The sequence below is a fragment of the Leopardus geoffroyi genome, chromosome C2 (genome assembly GCF_018350155.1).
Source record: "Leopardus geoffroyi isolate Oge1 chromosome C2, O.geoffroyi_Oge1_pat1.0, whole genome shotgun sequence".
Taxonomy (NCBI): Eukaryota; Metazoa; Chordata; class Mammalia; order Carnivora; family Felidae; genus Leopardus; species Leopardus geoffroyi.
In genome coordinates this window covers 60,369,679-60,390,132 of record NC_059333.1, presented here as the reverse complement: position 1 = coordinate 60,390,132, position 20,454 = coordinate 60,369,679, and the positions used below count along the sequence as shown (strand labels likewise).

Below are 20,454 nucleotides of genomic sequence, written 5' to 3'. Positions count from 1 at the left end.
AAGTAATAGAAGGAAAGAAGGCAATCACTTTTTCTCTGCAACCAGTCATGTTCCAGTTACTATGCTACATGACACATGACCTAAGACCATAGTGGCTGAAAACAGCAATAATTATTCATTATCTCTCATGGTTTCTATGGGTCAAGGATTTGGGGACAGCTCAGTTGAACAGTTCTGGCTCATAGTCTCTCATGAGGTTGCCCTCATTAGCCATGTGGTGCTCCAGTCATCCATCAAAAGGCCTGGTTGAATCTGGAGGATCCATTTTCAAGGTGTCTCATTTACATGACCCGCAACCTGGAGCTGCCTGTTGGTTTGGGACCTCAGTTCCTCTCCACACGTGCCTCTCCAAAAGGCTGCTTGAGCCCTCATGGTATGGCAGAACCTTTCCTCAGAGCATGTTGTTGCAAAAGACCAAGCTGAAAGTTGCAATGCCTTTTATGACCTAGCCTTGGGAGTTGCACACTGTCAGTTACACCACCTTCTATTGGGCTAAAGGGTCAGACCTGATCCACTGTGGGAGGTGACTATACAGGGCATGACTCCTGGGAGGCAGGATCGTTGGGGACCTTCTAGGAGTGAAACTCCCACAAGTGGTATGACAGTGTGGGACAGAAAACAGCCACCACTTGAGAAGGCTGTAGGGAAAGCAGTGTCCTCAGGGGGAAGTGAGATTTCAGTCACAGCAAAGTGAAGAGAAGTTCTAGAGAATATTCAGGAAAAAAAAAAAAACAAAACCCAAAACTCTGAGAAATTAGAAGATAGGGAGTTTTGTTAATGTTTGATCTTGAATTCCACAGCATACCAAAAAGGAATTTTAAAGTTGGGGGTGGGGGAGAGGGCAAGGGGTTCGATAGAGCTGCACGGTGACAAGATTCTGGGGGTGGGGGGAGCTGGAAACCTTGGGTGTCTTGTACTGAGTGACGTAAATAAAATCGTAGGGCATAACAAGATTAGTCTTGATGGCTATATTAGTCTCCAGGGAAACAGAACCAATTTTATGCATATGTAACTAACTACACAATCTGCCTTCTGTAGGCTGAAGATCCAGGAAAGCCTGTGGTACAGTTCTGAGAATCTGAGAGCCAACCGTTCTAAAGTTCCGACCCAAGAGGAGGAGAAGACTGATGATGTCTCAGCTCAAGCAGTCAGGCACAGAAAGCAAATTCTCCCTTCCTCTAACTTTTGTTCTATTCAGGAGCTCAACAGATTGGATGGATGATGCCCACCCACTTTAAGGAGGGCAAACTGCTTTACTCAGTCTGCAGATGCAAATGCTAATCTCATTTGCAAACACCCTCACACAGACACAGCCAGAAAGAACATTTAGTCAGATATCTGGGCACCTCAGGATCCAGTCAAGTTGACACATAGAATTAACCATCACAATGCATTTGAGGCAGATAGTTGTGGAGAAGATATGGGTGTTAAGGAGATAGATACGGGTATGACCAGGAGCATACAGGATCCTTGGACCACCTCTTTATTCCTTCTCACTGAGCCCCATAGGCCGGGCCAAAAAGGGAAAAGTGAAAAAAGAAAGTATGCCACTTTTTGCCCCTTTACTAAGTGAAACTTTCCTGAATGATAACTCTCTCACTTACATTTTATTATTAGAGCTTACAAACATCACTCTTTCCACTTTTTTAATGTTCAGTATGACTGACTTTAGCACAGATCCCTCAAAAATACCATTCTTAATTTTATATAAGTCTTTTTTTATGTCTTTTTTTATGTCTTTTTCTAATGCTGCTAATCCATAAATGGTGAGTTAATGTATCTGTACATACGTATCTAATTTTGTTCCTTCCCAAAACTCATCAAAACCACAATAAGAGGAATTGTGGACAGATAGGGAGAACAGGAGAGGATACCAGAGCAAGAAAATGTCATAAGCTAGAAAACAATGGAACAAGGGGTAACTGATTTATAAAACTGAGCAAGCCAGGTTCTCAACTGATATTGGGGAAAACTGAGGACTCACCAAACTTATACCTCAGAATCCTGAGAAAACACAGGAATTGACACCGCCAAAATAACCCTGGAACTGGTGATAAAGAAGGGGAGAGGGATTAGAATAGCAGCTAAAACAAGGAGAACGAGGGTCAAAGTTATTAGAAAACAGTTATGTGTCTAAATCATCTCTGTACCTCCAGGCTGCTGGGCAATTGTATGATTTTTTTAAAGGTGGTATTTTTCCATTGTTAATCTTTTCTTTTTTCTTTTTTTGTTTTAAGTTTCTTTATTTATTTTCATAGAGACAGAGAGAATGAGAGCAAGTGAAGAAGGAGCAAAGAGAAAGGGAGAGAGAGAATTCCAAGTAAGCCCCATGCTGTCAGCACAGAGCCTAATGTGGGGCTCAAACGAACTGTGAGATCATGACCTAAGCCAAAACCAAGAGTCAGATGTTTAGCCGACTGAGCCACTCAGGTGCCCCCAACTGTATGATTTTAAGATGTACAATGTCCCCCAGAATTTTCCAGCCTAAGAAAGAAGCTCCTGGAAAAGCTGCCCATTGAGAAACCAGTAAAGACAAAATGTAGGATACAAAAAACTGGAAATGGAACCACAAGACAGATGAAGGGAGCCCCTAAGTTGAGGCTGAAGGCAGATCCCAGAATAACAGCTGCGGATGGGATGTTGGAGGCACCATGTTTTATACTGGGGCTGTGCAGCTCAAGAGACAAACCAGCTGAGCACTGTCATCCCCAGGATCCTCCTTCTCCTCTTCCTCCTCCTCCCCGTCCTCCTTCTCCCCTTCCTCCTCCTCTTCCTCCTCCTCCTCTTCCTACTTCTCTCCTCCTCGTCCTCGTCCTCGTCCTCGTCCTCCTCCTCCCTCTTCTTCTTTTTGTCATTTACCTTCTTTTTAGCTGAGGATGGAACCCCCCCGACCACAGATCTTGCTCAGGTTCTTTTCTGTACTTAGCTTGCGAAGTCTCTATTCTTCCCCATGCTCTGCTGCTTTCTTCCATAGGTTTCTGCTTTAACTTTCTCCTGAGAGCTGGAAGTAGTCAGGGGAAGTCTAGAAGCAGAAAACACAGAGCAGTCCACTCTCTCTGACCATACTTTTGCTAAATGTCAGTATCTGGTCCAGGGGCCCAAACTATAGTGAGTCCTATGCTTTCCAGGATACCAGAAGTCCCTGCCACTGACTTCCCTAGAAACCATTTTGGTAAATGCTCGGGGAACCTGATGCCAAATCATGACCCATCGGCTCTGTTGAGTTGATTTTCTCCTAGAAGTCATTATCTGATGGTGGCAACGTCACTCTTCCTCATACAGAAAGATAGGTGCTTGCTACTTGGCTGTGCTTTTCTTCTCTCTTTTTATTTTTTAACTAAGAAATGTATTATTTAGGAATACATATAAGGTAAATCTATGAATTAAAACAGCAACTGATTAACACAAAAGTCAGAGTAATGTTTATCTTTAAAGGAAGGAAGATGGATGCAGTCAAAGGAGGGATGCTGGTGGTGGTGGGGTTCTATGTTACTCAAATATTCTATTTCTTTTTTTTTTTTTTAACATTAATTCACCTTTTAGAGAGAGTTTGAGCAGGGGGAGGGAAGAGAGAGAGAGGGAGACACAGAATCCGAAGCAGGCTCCAGGCTCTGAGCTGTCCGCACAGAGCCCGATGCAGGGCTTGAACTCTATAAGTAGTGAGACCATGACCTGAGCTGAAGTCGGACACTTAACCGACTGAGCCACCCATGTGCCCCTAAATGTTCTGTTTCTTATTCTAAGTAATGGATACATACATATTTATATTACTTGTTAAATTGTCCATGTAAATATTATATATTTTTCTGTATGCATGATACATTTCCCAGTATTTTTAAGTAAATAGAAAAACAATTAACAAAAATAATTTTACTATTATTTTAGTGTTACTCATTGAATATTAGATCAACAGAAAAGTCTTAGTGTTGATTTGAATAGTTTTTGTAAGGTGCAAGTGGCTGCAATATATTTCTTTATTTCACCTAATAAAGAAAAGCCAACAGAGAAGTTTAACAGAGAGCCAAAAGAGGTTTAAGATAGAGAAAAGGTAACATTTCCTGGGAGAGTAGGATGAGATCCCCTGGACAGAACTTTAGAGATTGGTCAAAGTGAAGGCTACATATGAACTAGAAGCTAGTTGGGGCAAAAAGAGAAAAGTGCTGAGAGACTTCCTACGTCATTTGCTAAAAGTATCAGGTTTCTAGATTGCATTTCATTACACTGTGAATTATTTAAATCCACCTGGAAGCCAGTTTCTGAAACTGAATGCCTCATATTAATTATCTAATGTAGCCCTGTAACTTATGATGTTAAATAAATAAACACACCTCAGGTTGACCTGCCATCCCTCACACCTGTCTCCTATCCCTGTGCCTTAACACACAGGGATATGTATAACTTCACAATGTTAGCATTGTTATTTTACGTAGGAATATTTGCTTTTACAAAGATATAGGCATATGCTTTCTAATAGACTATTGATAGTGTAATTAAATTTAGAGATCATCAAACATGTTGAGACAATGTTTTCTTTTATATAATATTCTTCCTGAAAGTTAGACATATTTAGAAACTACATTATCCATTTTATTGAATCTAACAGGCCACAGGAGTATCATTTTTTAAAAATCTCTAGCGAGATCATTAGCAATTTAGCAGTTATAATTCATGGATAAGTGTTCATTCTGCCTACTACAGATAAGAATAGAAACTGTGCTCATTGTGGTTAGAACTCATGCTAAATACATATAAATTGTAAAATATGTAGTATTTTTTAAGTTTATTTATTTATTTTGAGAGAGGGAGGGGAGAGAGAGAAACCTGAGCAGGGGAGGGACAAAGAGAGAGAATCCCAAGCAGACTTGGTGCTATCAACACAGAGCCCACTGTGGGGCTCAATCTCACAAACCATGAGATCATGACCTGAGCCAAAATCAAGCACTGGATGCTTAAATGACAAGAGCCATGAAGGCACCCCAAATATGTAGTATTTTTTGTATAGCTATGTTTGTTGGAAACAGAGACTACTGATATCAGTGGGTAGCTTACCTTGGACCACACAATGGTGCATTTATTTTTTTTTATTATTTTTTTTAATTTTTTTTTCAACGTTTATTTATTTTTGGGACAGAGAGAGACAGAGCATGAACGGGGGAGGGGCAGAGAGAGAGGGAGACACAGAATCAGAAACAGGCTCCAGGCTCTGAGCCATCAGCCCAGAGCCCGACGCGGGGCTCGAACTCACGGACCGCGAGATCGTGACCTGGCTGAAGTCGGACACGTGACCTGGCTGAAGTCGGACACGTAACCGACTGCGCCACCCAGGCGCCCCCACAATGGTGCATTTAAAAGTAAGTACAGGGGCGCCTGGGTGGCTCAGTCGGTTAAGCAACTGACTTCGGCTCAGGTCATGATCTCATGGTTCTTGGGTTCAAGCCCTGCATCGGGCTCTGTGCTGACAGCTCAGAGCCTGGAGCCTGCTTCGGATTCTGTGTCTCCCTCTCTCTCTGTTCCTCCCTTGCTCATTCTCTGTCTCTCAAAAATAAATAAACATTAAAAAAAAATTTTTTTAAGTAAGTACAGCCCCTTGGAAAACAGCATATATGTGTGATCCAGATCCTAGAACAGAAGAAAGACATAGAAGAAAAAGATGTGGAATTGAATTCTCAATTCCCTCAACATGAAGGCTACAGTGTGAAGGCCTTCTTTTAGTGAAAAGTTCTCAGAAGATGCTTGCCTGACCATATTCAACATGGTTGGAAAATTCAGAATATACAGTTATTTCTATTCTGTGAGAATCTCTGTGGAGGAGAAAATGGAGCAGAGGGAGGAAATGAAGGTAATGTGTTTAGTTCAGTTACCTGGGAGTTGAGCTTGAGAAGAATCCTGGGAGTGACCTACTGAAGGGAGTGCTGCTTTGGAGAAATGTTAAGGGAACCAGAGAAGCAGGAATGATGAGAGATGTTTAGCCGGATCCCACAGGCAGCTCTGGAGAATGAATGTCATCACAGACTTGGGTCTCCTTGAGGCAAGAGGATTGGTCTTTTTAAAATTATTATTGCTATCATTAAAATGTTTTATTTATTTATTTTAATGTTTTTAATGTTTATTCTTGGGAGAGTGAGACAGAGACAGAGTGTGAGCAGGGGAGGGGCAGAGAAAGAGGGAGACACAGAATCAGAAGCAGCCTCCAGGCTCTGAGCTGTCAGTCCAACGTTGGGCTCAAACTCACGAAACATCATGATCTGAGCCAAAGTCGGATACTCAACCAACTGAGCCACCCAGGCTCCCTGAAATGTTTTATTTATTTTTGAGAGAGGGGGAGAGAGAGAGAGAGAGAGAGAGAGAGAGAGAGAGAGAGAGAGCGCAGCACGGGAGGAGCAGAAAGAGAGGGAGACAGAAGATCTGAAGTAGGCTCTGCACTGACAGCAGGGAGCCCAATGGTGGCTCAAACTCATGAACCACCGTGAGATCGTGACCTGAACCGAAGTCAGAGCCACCCAGGTGCCCTTGAGGATTAGTCTTTGATACCCTCATATTGGCTTGTGACCACTGGGTGTGGGGGTTGGGGAGAAGCGCAGACATAGAGTGCTTAACCTTCTAGGCATTGCCAGATGTGACACCTGCTGTGGGTTGAGGGCAAGTTTCAGTACAAATGTACTGTGACTTCTTAGCAGCCAACATCCAGTTGGTCTGGTAAAGGAGCTATGGCCAGTTCACCAACAGGACAACTACAGGTACTATTTTTATTTGTGTCCTTTTTCCTTTTATCCTAACACCTCATCATTTTCTTCAGTTGCATATTTTAACTCCAGGACTTTTTTGGTAGCAGCCATTAATGCGTTAAAAATAGAACTGGAAAAAAAAGTAGAACTGGATTTTAATATTTAAACACCTTTTATCAGGGGCGCCTGGGTGGCGCAGTCGGTTAAGCGTCCAACTTCAGCCAGGTCACGATCTCGCGGTCCGTGAGTTCGAGCCCCGCGTCGGGCTCTGGGCTGATGGCTCAGAGCCTAGTTGGGTGGTTAAGGGAAAAGCCTTGAGTAAAATAGAAGTGGATTTAAATCCTGGCTCCGATGTCCACTAGCTGTGTGATTATATGCAAGTTTCTTCAATGTGCTTCATCTGCTTCTTTACCTTGGAAAAAAAGATAACCCCTCCTTAGAGTTGTGTGAGGTTTAAGGAATACAGGATAGAGTTCGATTTCTAATTTTGGAAATAGAGTGGGCCACATCATTGGGCCAACCTTCCCACTCAGCATAACTAAAAATACTTCATAAAATATTTTCAGAAATCTTGTGTAAATAATTAGAGAGCTGACAAGATAGTAAGAGTTATCAAGCCAATGTCTAAGGAACACAGAAAAATGAGTCAAGTAATGAAGCTGCTTTTGCCCTGAAGCTGCTTTTGCCCTCAGTTTTCAAGGCCCAGGGAGGAGAATGACAGAAGACAAAATCCCAGCGTGGAGATTCTAACAAGAACCACATTCCCATAAAGCAGGGAATGAACTTGAAGAAAACCCATCCCGTGTTCTCACCTATAAGAAATTAGAAGGTAGTTGGGGAGCACGGACCTGAAAGTTTGCAGTTATAAACCAACCATTATTCTGCTTTGCAGACCATATCCGCAAGACCTAGGTGGTCCAAAGAAACTTCAAGCTGTGAATTTAATTTAAAGCCATCCTGGATGTCCTTTTTTCTAGGAGAATCTCAGCTAATAATTATAGAAGGGATGGTAAAATTGGATATCACAAGTGTGAAATAATGGACCTAGATTTGTGGTCTCCAATAACCCTAACCACTAACCACAATTTGCTATTTAAATTTAAATTAGTTAATATTACAATTCAGTTCCTCAGTCACACTACTACATTCCAAGAGCTCAATTGACTTAGGTACCATACTGACAGCATCGCTTTAGAACATTCACTCAACTGAAAGTTCTATTGGGCAGTCTCAATCAAGGCAATAATCATCAATGACTGCTAAGATCATTAAGTGAAATACAAGGATGTTAAAGTCAATGGATTGGCTGACAAAAGGTAAACCCATGATCAGTTTTTTTTAAATATATATATTTAAATTTATTTATTTATTTTGAGAAGGAGAGAGAGAGAATGAGCGGGGAGGGGCAGAGAGAGAAGGAGAGAGAGAGTCCCAAGCAGGCTCCCCACTGTTACTGTGGAGTCAGACGTGGCGCTTGAACTCACTAACCGTGGGATCATGACCTGGGTGGAAACCAAGCGTTGGACTCTTAACCAACTGAGCCATCCAGGAGCCCCAAGGTCTACTCTTGATTAAAAAAAGCTTAAGAAGCATAAGAACCAAATGTGCTGTGTGGATCTCATTTACATTCTGATTTGAAGAAAATATATGTAAGAATTTATTTAAAAACAATTGGGGAAGGGGTGCCTGGGTGGCTCAGTCGGTTAAGTGTCCGACTCAGGTCATGATCTCATGGTTCGTGGGTTCCAGCTCTGTGCCGAACTCTTGCTCAGAGCCTGGAGCCTGCTTTGGATTCTGTGTCTCCTTCTCTCTCTGCCCCTCCTCCATTCACGCTCTGTGTCACTCTGTCTCTCAAAAATAAATAAACGTATTTAAAAACAATTGGGGGGATGTAAATACCATCTGTGTATTAGCTAATATTAAGAAATTATTTTTGCTAAGCATAATTGTGGTTATGTGGTTATGTAACTGTCAGTTACTGTGATTAGGTAAGAAAAAAAAAGCCCTTAATTTTTGGAGCTGGATTTTGAAATATGTAGTGGAGAAATGTCATAATGGGTATAGTTTGCTTCAAAATAGTTCAGCAAAAATAATAAATAAAATGTGGCAAAATATCAATAATTGTTCAACCTCATTAACCAGTGCATTGGGGTTTATTAAACCATTATCTCCACTTTTCTGTATATTTGAAATTTTTCATGATAAAAATTTTATAAAAATTAAGTGCCGTGATTAGGGATGGGTTGGAAAGCAAAGGGCTGGTGGGAGGGAGGGAGGTGTGGTTACAAAGAGTCAACAGCAGGGATCCTTGTGGTGTTCGAACTGTTTTGTAGATACATGAACCTACATATGTAATCAAATTGCATGGAACTAAATACACACACACACACACACACACACACACATACATACATACACACACACCAAAAGAAGGAAACCTGGGGAAATGGGAATGAGACTGCTGAATTGTATCAATGATATTATCCTGGTTGTGATAATTATACTACAGTTTTGCAAGATGTTAACCATTTAGGGGAACTGAATAAGGACACATGTTTTTTTGTATTATTTCTTATGAGTGCATGTAAATCTACAACTTTCTAAAGGAAAGTTTAATTTAAAATTAAAATTAAAAATAAGTAAAAGTGAAATAAATAATGACATAGCCATGCAACATAACATCATTTGGCCTTTATAAACAATGATATAGAAGTTTGTGCAAACAAATGGTTAGCTCTCCAACATGTATTAATAGGTAAAAAAGAAATCTGATGTGTAGTAACATGTATGTTACGCTTCTGAGTGTTTTTAAGTATGTATGTGTGTATATGGGAAATTTCCAGAAGTATAAACAAAAAAAGTACTTTTATGAAGTATACCTTATGCTAGGGTTTTGAGGTGTTTTTTTAAGATTTTGTTGTGGTAAAATATATATAACATAAAACTTAACATTTTAACTTTTTTTTTTCTTTTTTAAAAAAATGTAAGGTCTACACCCAACATGGGTCTTGAACTCACAACCCTGAGTTCGAGTCACATGTTCTACTAACTGAACCAGCCTTAACATTTAAACTATTTTTAAGTACAGTATACAATTTAGTGGCATTGAGTACATTCACATTGTTGTGCGACCATCCATAAGAACCATTTTCACCTTCCCAAACTGAAATTCCATAGCCATTAAACAATGACACCCATACCTCTTTCCTCAAACCCTGGCAACCACCACTAATCTTTCTGTCTATTAATTTGTCTGCTGTAAGAACCTCACATCAGTGGAATACTACAGTATTTATCATTTTGTGACTGGCACATTTCATTTAGTATAATGTCTTCAAGATTCATCCATGTTGTAGCATATGTCAGAATTTCCTTCCTTTCTAAGGCTGAAGAATATTCTGTTGTGTGTCCATACCACATTTTATTTATCCATTTATCCATCAATGCACACTTGAGCTACCTCCAGGTTTTGGTAGTTGTGAACATAGGTTTATAAGTAAATATCTGTTCAAGTCCCTGCTCCTTATGCCTCTTTGAAAAATATTTTTACAAGTTTATTTTGAGAGAGAGGGCGCAGGGGTGGGGCAGAGAGAGGATCCCAAGCTGACTCCACTCTGTCAGAGCCTGAGGCAGCGCTTGATCTCACCAACCCTGAGATCATGACCTGAGCTGACATCAAGAGCAGAATGATTAACCAACTGAGCCACTTAGGCGACCTGAAAAAAAATTTTTTAAGAGGTAAATACATGCTGGGCACCTGGGTGGCTCAGTCGGTTAGGCATCCGACTTTGGCTCAGGTCATGATCTCACAGCTCATGAGTTCAAGCCCCATATTGGGCTCTGTGCTGACAGCTCAGAGCCTGGAGCCTCCTTCAGATTCTGTATCTCCCTCACTCTCTGCCCCTCCCCCACTCACAATCTGTATGTGTGTGTGTGTGTCTCTCTCTCAAAAATAAACAAACATTAAAAAAAATTTTTTTAAAGGAGCTAAATACATGCATTGCTAAAAAGTATTAAATGCTTAAAAATAAATGTCATAAGAATTGTACTGGGCTTCTTTAAAAATTTTTTAATCGATATTAAGAAACTTTAAAGACGATAAAAATAGGGACGCCTGGGTGGCTCCGTTGTTAAGCCTAGGACTTAGACTCAGGTCATGATCTCACCGTTTGTGAGTTTGAGCCTCATGTCTGTGGAGACAGCTCAGAGCCTGGAGCCTGCTTCTGATTCTGTGTCTCCCTCTCTCTCTCTCTGCCCCTCCCTGGCTCACATTCTGTCTGTCTCTCTCTCAAATATAAATAAACATTAAAAATTAAAAAAAAAAACAAAAGAAGATAAAAATAAATGGAATGATGTAGTATGTTCACAGATTGGAATACTCAATATTTTAAAATGTCAAACATCTCTCAAATTTAGATTAAATATAAGTCTAATTAAAATTACAATCTTGTTCTAGAACTGCAACGAACAGGCAAAATAAGAACAGCAAAGTGGTAAGATTTATCCTATTACACATCAAAATTTATTAATAAAACTATAGTAATAAAAACAGAGTAGTAATAGGACAGAGATAGACAAACATAAACAATGAAAAATGGCAGGGACCCCTGAAATTCCTCACTTATGTGAACTCTTGATTTATGACAGAAGTGATACTGCATAGTCATGGGGGAAGGATGGACTTCATAGTCACTGGTTCTGTGAATATAGGGCATTCATGTGGACAAATGAAATTAGATTCTTATACCTTCCACCACACCAAAATGTGACAAATGATTTTTTTAACTTTTTTTAAATGTTTATTTTTGAGAGAGACACACACACACATGCACACACACACACACACACACACACACACAGAGCGTGAGTTGGGGAGGGGCAGAGAAAGAGGGAGACACAGAATCTGAAGCCGGCTCTAGGCTCTGAGCTGTCAGCACAGAGCCCTATGCGGGGCTCAAACTCAAGAACTGTGAGATCATGACCTGAGCTGAAGTCGGTCACTTGACTGAGCCACCAAAGCACCCCAACAGACAAATAACTTAACTTTCAGAAGATAATATTAGAGAATATCTTCATGAATTCCAGGATTTTCAAAAAAATATACAAAAATGTACCAATCATGAAGGATGAATACATTTGATGATATTAAAATTCAGAACTTTTCATGAATGTAGGAACACATAATTATAAACAAATTCTTAACCTATGTGAATTTCCAGTGGAATATGTGAAATTCAGGCAGAATACAGGGTGATTTTTCATTCCTTTACATTTCAAAATATCTACATCTTTGGCCTTGCCCATTAAATATCCCTGACCAAAAATTCCCCACTCAAAAAACACTCACGTGCACAAACACACGTTCAGGGTGACAAATTTTATTTTCATTTTCATTTTATTTTTTATTTTATTTTTAAAAGAAGAGTAGTACCATTTTTTTAATGTTTATTTCTTTTTGAAGTAGAGAGAGCAGGGTGGGGGGGTGGTGATGAGGCAGAGAGAGAGAGGGAGACGGAAGATGTGAAGCAGGTTCTGTGTTGTCAAAACAGAGCCTGATGCTGCACTAGAACCCACAAACCATGAGATCATAACCTGAGCTGAAGTCGGATGCTTAACTGAATGAGCCACCCAGGCACCCCAGGGTAACAAATTTTAAAGACCTTTATAAATTTCCCCAAAACCCCTAGGGATGATGCCACCACCATTGAGAAACTCTCAACTTTGTCTTGGTTCATGGCTGCCTGGAATAAAGGTTACATCTCCCAACTTGTTTTACAGATAGGGCTTTGTAACTCAGTACCGGTCAGTTATGTGTTAGAAATGTCCTTAAAGGAAAAGGATATGTCATTCTTATTTCTGTTGGATAGAATATGCTTTGTAGGCTTGATGGCAGGAGCTGGAGCAGCCATCTTGGACTTGAGGATGAAAGACACATATTAAGGATGGAGAAGAGCAAACATACTTGGGTAGCTGAAGATCATTATCTTACTCACATGTGCTTACACTTGTGTAAAAGAAATAAGCTTTGACCTATTTTAACACATTATTTTGGATTTCTGTCACTCAAGCTAAACCTAATCCCAACTAAAACAGGTAGATATTTTCATCATCCCTATTTTACGGATGAGAAAGCTGAGAGGTTAATTGTCCAAGGTCACACAGCTATCAAGTTGCAGAGCTGGTATTTGGAACTGGACAGTCTATCTTGAGATCTTATGCTCTTAGTGACCATGATATTTTGTCCCTGCTCTCGGACAAAGAGGAAAGAGCCTACTGGAACAGGAGCAACTGGTGATAATTTAAGTATGAGATAATTGTTGGAGTGAAGTTCTCAGGAGATGATGAGGATGGTAAGGAGAACAGCTGTTTCAAAGCTCTAGTATGAAATACACATATACATACATTTAGTTAAACATATTATGTAACTTAATCCAGGAATTCTTTTTTCAAAAAGCAAGCCCATTGTTCTTGTCATGTTTGTGATATCACCTATACTTTGATTCATTTTGCTGTAAATTCAAGGTGTATCTCTCCATTTCGCTCAATATATAGACTCTACAGCCTGTGTTTCTGTTTACAAAGTTTCTAGGGATTAGTTTAATTTCATGAAAATGTGTTTTGAGAGGCACTTGGGTGGCTCAGTCGGTTAAGCATCTCATGGTTCAGGTCTGATCTTGCTGTTCATGGGTTTGAGCCCCATGTCAGGCTTTGTGCTGACAGCTCAGAGCCTAGAGCCTGTTTCAGATTCCCTCTCTCTCTCTCTCTCTCTGCCTCTCCCCTGCTCACGCTGTCTGTCTCTCTCTCAAAAATAAGTAAAAGCATTTAGAAAATTTTTTTAAAAAAAGGAAAATATGTTTTGAGGGTATGGTAAAGTGATTCTTACTATAGGCCATTGAAAAAAATTGTATTCAAGTATAAGTAATTACCATACAGCATTATATTAGTTTCAGGTATACAATAGAATGATTCTACATAGGCCATTTTTTTAAATGGGCAAAGAATTGTGAATAAAATTATTATCTAATAAATGGAGGGCTCAAATAAATTGATCACTGAATTTGGGATAAAATACAGGCAGTGTGGCACATCCAAAATTCCCATTGGAAAGTCCAAAAGACACCTCCAAGAAACAAAACAGCTTCAGAAGTACATTGTGTTAATTCTTACTTTAGCAAGTCTGAAATAACAGGAATTTGGGGTGCCTGGGTGGTTCAGTCGGTTGAGTGTCCAACTTTGACTCAGGTCATGATCTCGCGAATGTGAGCCCTGCATTGGGCTCTGTGCTGACAGCTCAGAGCCTGGAGCCTGCTTTGGATTCTGTGTCTCCTTCTCTGTGCCCCTCTCCCACTCACACTCTCTCTCTTTCTCAAAAATAAATAAACATTTATTTTATTTTTTTTTTTAATTTTTTTTTTCAACGTTTATTTATTTTTGGGACAGAGAGAGACAGAGCATGAACGGGGGAGGGGCAGAGAGAGAGGGAGACACAGAATCAGAAACAGGCTCCAGGCTCTGAGCCATCAGCGCAGAGCCTGACGCGGGGCTCGAACTCACGGACCGCGAGATCGTGACCTTGAAGTCGACGCTTAACCGACTGCGCCACCCAGGCACCCCTAAATAAACATTTAAAATAATGTAAAAAAAAAAAAAGTATTTGGCAAGCACTTACATTCTAACAGGCACTAAACCGATCGGTCTGGTTTTTAACTTACAGGCAGTGTTGCTGAAGTTTCTGGTTTAAAGTCTACCTTCATGATTTTTGTTGTATCTTTTTACTGTCTATAACTTTCTATACTTAAGATTTGTCTTTAAAAATAACTCACTTGGGGTGCCTGTGTGGCTCAGTCGATTAAGCGTCCGACTCTCGATTTCGGCTCAGGTCATGGTCTCATGGTTTGTGAGATCAAGCCCCGTGTTGGGCTCTGTGTTGACAGTGTGGAGCTTGCTTGGGATTCTCCCTCAAAAAAAAAAAATAAATAAAGGAAGGAACTTAAAAAAAAAACCTCACTTAATGTTTACTGGTTTGGCTTCCTCCCTATGTAAATCCTTGAAACCTTGGATATGAAGTATTAAATGTTTGCCTCTTATACGTTAAAATGTATACTACGCATGTCTGTCTCTGAAAACCATCTCACGGACACAGAGCCATGCTGTGCAGATATCCCTTCAAGGAGAGACGTGTGACGTGTTGCTCCGCTGCCAGGAGAGTTCAGCAGTCTCCTGCTGTTAGCTCCTTCTGGGTCAGGTCTGCAGATGCCACCTCACCTGAGGTCATGTCCTCACAGGGCGGCCTCAACCTGGAGTACAAGGGAGGCAGGAAGGCCCAGCCATTTCAGCCAGATGCATGTCAACTCTGACAGGCAATATTTGCTCCAGACCTTCCCCGCAGGAGTGGTCAAGGCTTCGTTAGGCCTGCTTTGTCTTTTGATTTCCACTATGCACACCCTGTTTTGCCCCTTCTTTTCTCAATGTTAATTCCAAAGGTACCACTCATACCCCTGTCTCCATCTCAGTAGGTTTCCAATGAATCCAACCTGCAACACCATGCTACTGTCCTACACTGTATTTTTAGGACAAGTGTCAAAGGTCTTTCTAACGACTTTAAAATAAAGCATGAAATTTAAAAATAAGGCCATGAATATGATTTTATGTATATGAAGGCGATAAGGCCATGAATATGATTTTATGTAATTGAAGGCGATCTGGCTTTTATACAGGGTATCCAAAACTTTTAGTGTAATTTTAAGTCATCTAATAAATGCTTGATGTCATTGGCTCTTTGGGAGTTATAACAGGATAGGAGCTATTCAGATGATGGTTGAAAAATCAAACTAAAAAAATTGTCTTAGTGGATTTTTTTATTTAATTTTTTTCCTAATGTTTACTATTTGAGAGAGAGAGAGAGAGAGAGCATGAGCAGGGGAGGGGCAGAGAGAGAGGGAGACACAGAATCCAAAGCAGGCTCCAGGCTCTGAGCTGTCAGCACAGAGCCCGATGCAGGGCTCGAACTCACAAACAGTGAGATCATGACCTGAGCCAAGGTCAGACGCTTTACCAACTGAGCCACCCAAGCGCCCCTCTTGGTGGGTTTTGTTTTGTTTTTTAAAGAATTTGAATCCCAAGACAAATGCTATTTTTAAAAAATGGACTAAATTATATTCTTTTAGAATTATATTCACAAACTAAGCCTGTGTGCAGCAAAATTCGAATATGTCACAGAATTTTGATTCCCTTTTGAATTTTCCTGCATATAAACAAATGCACAGGAGAGAAACAGCTGATGCATTCAGTAAATACCCACAACTACTATAACAATCCTGCTTGAAATCTGTACGTATAACAATTGCGGCTGTTGAAATGTCATGATTTAGGAACATTCTGTCCTACTGTCAGACTATTCTGAATCTAAATCAGTCAGAATACATGGAAATCAGCAGAGCAGTGTTTAAATTAAGGTCAGTAACAAGGGATGGCTCATAGGATAAAGAGTTTAACAAAATTTTGTAACACTGAGACTGTGGTAAACCTAGTTAACTTTGGGAGAATACTTACTTAAGCCTCCTTTGTTACTTTTCATATCTAAGCATGAATAAAAATACTTGTTCCACAGAAATTGCCCATGGTAAGAATTACCTGGGACGTCTGTTAAATTGATTCCTATATCCTTTCCCTAGAATAGATTTCAACTCTGTTCATTTGGGGTGGGCCTGGAAATCTCTGTCATAAATACAGCCCCATAGATTTCTTCAGAGTTTTAGAAATAGCTAATTAAGACACATGTGCTTACTTAAAACGTCAAAACCTTTTAAAATAGTCATCCATTGCTGCTTTGAGGACCATGATATGTATTCAGGAATGTCTGAACACATACTTGTTTCATTTTTTTTAATTCAAAAATTTTTTTATTTGTTTTGAGAGAGAGAGAGAGAGAGAGAGAGAGAGAGAGAGAGAGAACGCGTGGGGGAGGGGCAGAGAGAGAGAGAGGGAGACACAGAATCTGAAGCAGGCTCCAGGCTCAGCTATCAGCACAGGGCCTGATGCGGGGCTTGAACTTGTGAACTGTGAGATCGTGACCTGAGCCAAAGTTGGACGCTCAACTGACTGAGTCACCCAGGCACCCGGGTACATGCTTGTTTGTGAGTGGCTATTGTATTTTATGATGGTGTGCTTCATTAGCTTCACTGTTTTTTTTTTTTTTTAAATTTTTTTTTTTTTTCAACGTTTATTTATTTTGGGGACAGAGAGAGACAGAGCATGAACGGGGGAGGGGCAGAGAGAGAGGGAGACACAGAATCGGAAACAGGCTCCAGGCTCTGAGCCATCAGCCCAGAGCCCGACGCGGGGCTCGAACTCACGGACCGCGAGATCGTGACCTGGCTGAAGTCGGACACTTAACCGACTGCGCCACCCAGGCGCCCCTAGCTTCACTGTTTTGATTACAGACTATTCCCCAATTCCTGGTCACCTGTGTGACAAATTAAGTTACTAGTTGCAAAGAGAATGGAAAGTTCCTGAGTTGAAAGATTGAAATCTATCATCACTTCTACAAAAGTGCAAGTTTGAAAATTAAACAAACAAAAACATGATTTTATTATTAGGTAGAATTTAAAAGAATTTTATTTATTATTATTATTATTTTAAGTTTATTTATTTAAGAGAGACAGAGAGTGCTTGTGGGGGAGGGGCAGAGAGAGGGAGAATCTGAAGCAGGCTCTGTGCTGAAAGCAGAGAGCCTGAAGCAGGAATCGGGAGATCATGACCCGAGCCGAAGCCAGACACTTAACCGACAGTCACCCCAAAGCATTTAAACCCACCATATTATCTTAGTGCAAAACTACTTTAAATAAATAGAAATCCTTCAGTGTAAGCTTTTTTCTTTTGGTCACCTATTACATATGACATATATACAGAAAAGTGCGTAAATCCTGTGTGTGAATTTTTACAAAATGAACACCCCATGTAATCCGGACCCACAAAAATCAGAGCGTATTCAACACCCCAGAATTCCCCCACATCCTAGCCTCCTGTTGTAACATCCCCTTCCTTACCATGTGTGACTGCTATCCTGACTTCAAACACCATGTACTAGTTTTATATTTTTGAATTCGATATAAATGGGATCATATAGTATATATTGTTTGGTTTCTTTAACTAAACATTGTATTTTTGAGATTCATGCACCTTGTTGCATTAACTCTAGTTTCTATAGAGTATTTCATTGTGTAAACATGCAATTTGCTTATCCATTCTTCCAAGCTTTGGGGCTTTTACAAATAGTGCTGCTATAAACATTTTGGCACATGTCTTTTGGTGAACATACACGTAATCATTTCCGTTGTGTACAGACCTATGAATGGGATGCCTACATTATTAGGCATTCCTAATTCAACTTTGTAGATACTACCAAAACGAACACACAGATTTATGTTCCCACATGTGTGACAGTTCTGGTTGTTCCTCAAACTCACTAACACTTGTATTCTCTGTTCTTTCCATTTTAGTCCTTTGGGTGGGTATGAAATGGTATCACATTGTAATTTTAATTGACATTTCTCTGGTGACGAGAAGCTAAGCATCTTTTTCATGTATCAATGCGCCATTAAGTGAGGTGCTTGCTCAAGTCTTTTACCCATTCATCTATTAAGATCTGTCACTTTTTTTTTTTTTTTTTTTTTTTGTAGCTCTTTATGTATTCTGGATACAAGCCCTTTGGAAAATATGTCATTGTTTATTCTTGTTCCTCCACACTTCGATGACTTCTTACAATTTTGATTAAAATGGTTATCTATTTCTAGGGGCGCCTGGGTGGCTCAGTCGGTTAAGCCTCCGACTTCAGCTCAGGTCACGATCTCGTGGTCCGTGAGTTCGAGCCCCGCGTCGGGCTCTGGGCTGATGGCTCAGAGCCTGGAGCCTGCTTCCGATTCTGTGTCTTCCTTTCCTCTCTCTCTCTGCCCCTCCCTCATTCATGCTCTGTCTCTCTCTGTCCCAAAAATAAATAAACGTTAAAAAAAAAAATTTAAAAAATAAAATGGCTATCTATTTCTAGACTCATCTCTCTAAACTCTGGCTCAAACTCTAACAGTTTCTCAGTCACATTTTCCTTTTGAAATAAGTGAGTCACCACACTGTCTATGACCACCTTGTTTGGCCAGTCATTTCTCCCTACTTTTCTTCTGGTTTATCTGTCTTTATGGCTCACATTTATTCATACCAACTTCCTGGTTCTGAATGAAACATACATACATAAGGAAAGATATATACAGTATGATTTAGTGTAGACACTAAAAATCAGGAGGCCTGAATTTTATTAAGTAGCAGTGTGACATTGGGCAAACCAGTTAACTTCTTTGGACTTCAATTTGTTCTTTTGTGTTAATGAGAGGGTTGGAATAAATGGCCAACATCCTCATTAATGCAAGAAGCTGCTTTAAACCCCACATCTATTTATAACCATACTTGGTGTGTATACTATTTTCTATTTAAAAAAAAAACCTCTTCAAATACAGAGGCAGAATGTAGTGTGGTGATTAAGAGTATGCTCTCTGGAATCAGGCTGCCTGGATTCAAAGTGTGTCTAGATCCTTTTATTGGGTGCTTCCTTATTTTGCAGAACAATGGCTTTTCAGTGACTTATTGAATGATCTTTTTCACCCTGGGTTCTTAAGAAGCCTGAAGCAGTTGCTAGCAGTGTCCATCTAAATCTCCTTGGCCATGACTACCATTTTGGTGCACACCAGCCCAACCTCCCCTAACTACCTGCACCCAATCTCTTTGCAGGGGTTTCTGTGGCCACCAGTGCCTGATCTACCTACATGCAAGTGCTGGGCATTGACTCTCCCAGTCTTTGTGGGAACAGCCTTCACTGGAAGACTGACAGGAGCTGGCTATCAATCAATGACTGATGAAAGTCCCCCAGTTCTTTTGTACCACAGGTGGGATACCTGAGGTGCATATACTTCGGTTGTTCCCAGAATTCCCCAGCAGCATTATGCTTAATATTCTGAAGTGTTGACTTGCTTAGTAATGAATTTTTATTGGCTTTTTTCAATTTTGTCTGAATTCTCTCCTCGCCTACTGGTGTGTCCTGAGATCACATCCCAAATAAAACTCCCTGCACTCAAGCACTTGTCTCAGAGTCAACTTCTGGGGTAACACAAACGAAAGGGAGGCCCTTAAAACAACTTCAGTGGCATTTTATCACAGCTCATTTGGGAAAGTTGCTTTCCTTCTTTGTGCTCTTATATTGCAGCAATATATTAAAAGAATAACCCAAAGATACTGGGATATTACCAAGTGGACTATAAATTATCCAAACATTCTATAATGAATATGCTTTCCTATGGATTTTTAAGTATTTCTCTAGATAAACTTGACACTTGATAGTAATACAGAGTTGTTCACTTCACACTGTTTCTTTACTCCCTTGGAAGTTGTTAAAAATACATTTAAAGGAATAAAATAGGAGTGCCTGGGTGGCTCAGTGGGTTAAGCATTCAATTTCAGCTCAGGTCATGATCTCACAGCTCACAGGTTGAGCCCTGCATTGGGTTCTGTGCTGATAGCTCAAAGCCTGGAGCTTGCTTTGGATTTTGTGTCCCTCTCACTCTCTGCCCCTCCCCCACTCACGTTCTGTCTCTGTCAAATACAAACATTACAAAAATTAAAAAAAATAAAGACATAAAATATGTCCCAGTAACATGCTGTTACATTGGATCTTAACTGATTTAGC

General features: G+C 40.2%; 1 long non-coding RNA gene across 1 annotated transcript; it reads left to right on the top strand.

Annotated features, from left to right (window-relative positions):
* The first annotated feature begins 7,953 nt into the window (after nt 1–7,953).
* LOC123610893 lies at nt 7,954–19,642 on the top strand. Its single transcript, XR_006718331.1, has 2 exons — nt 7,954–8,041; nt 19,503–19,642. It is a non-coding gene; the product is annotated as an uncharacterized LOC123610893 (long non-coding RNA).
* The last annotated feature ends 812 nt before the right edge of the window (nt 19,643–20,454 follow it).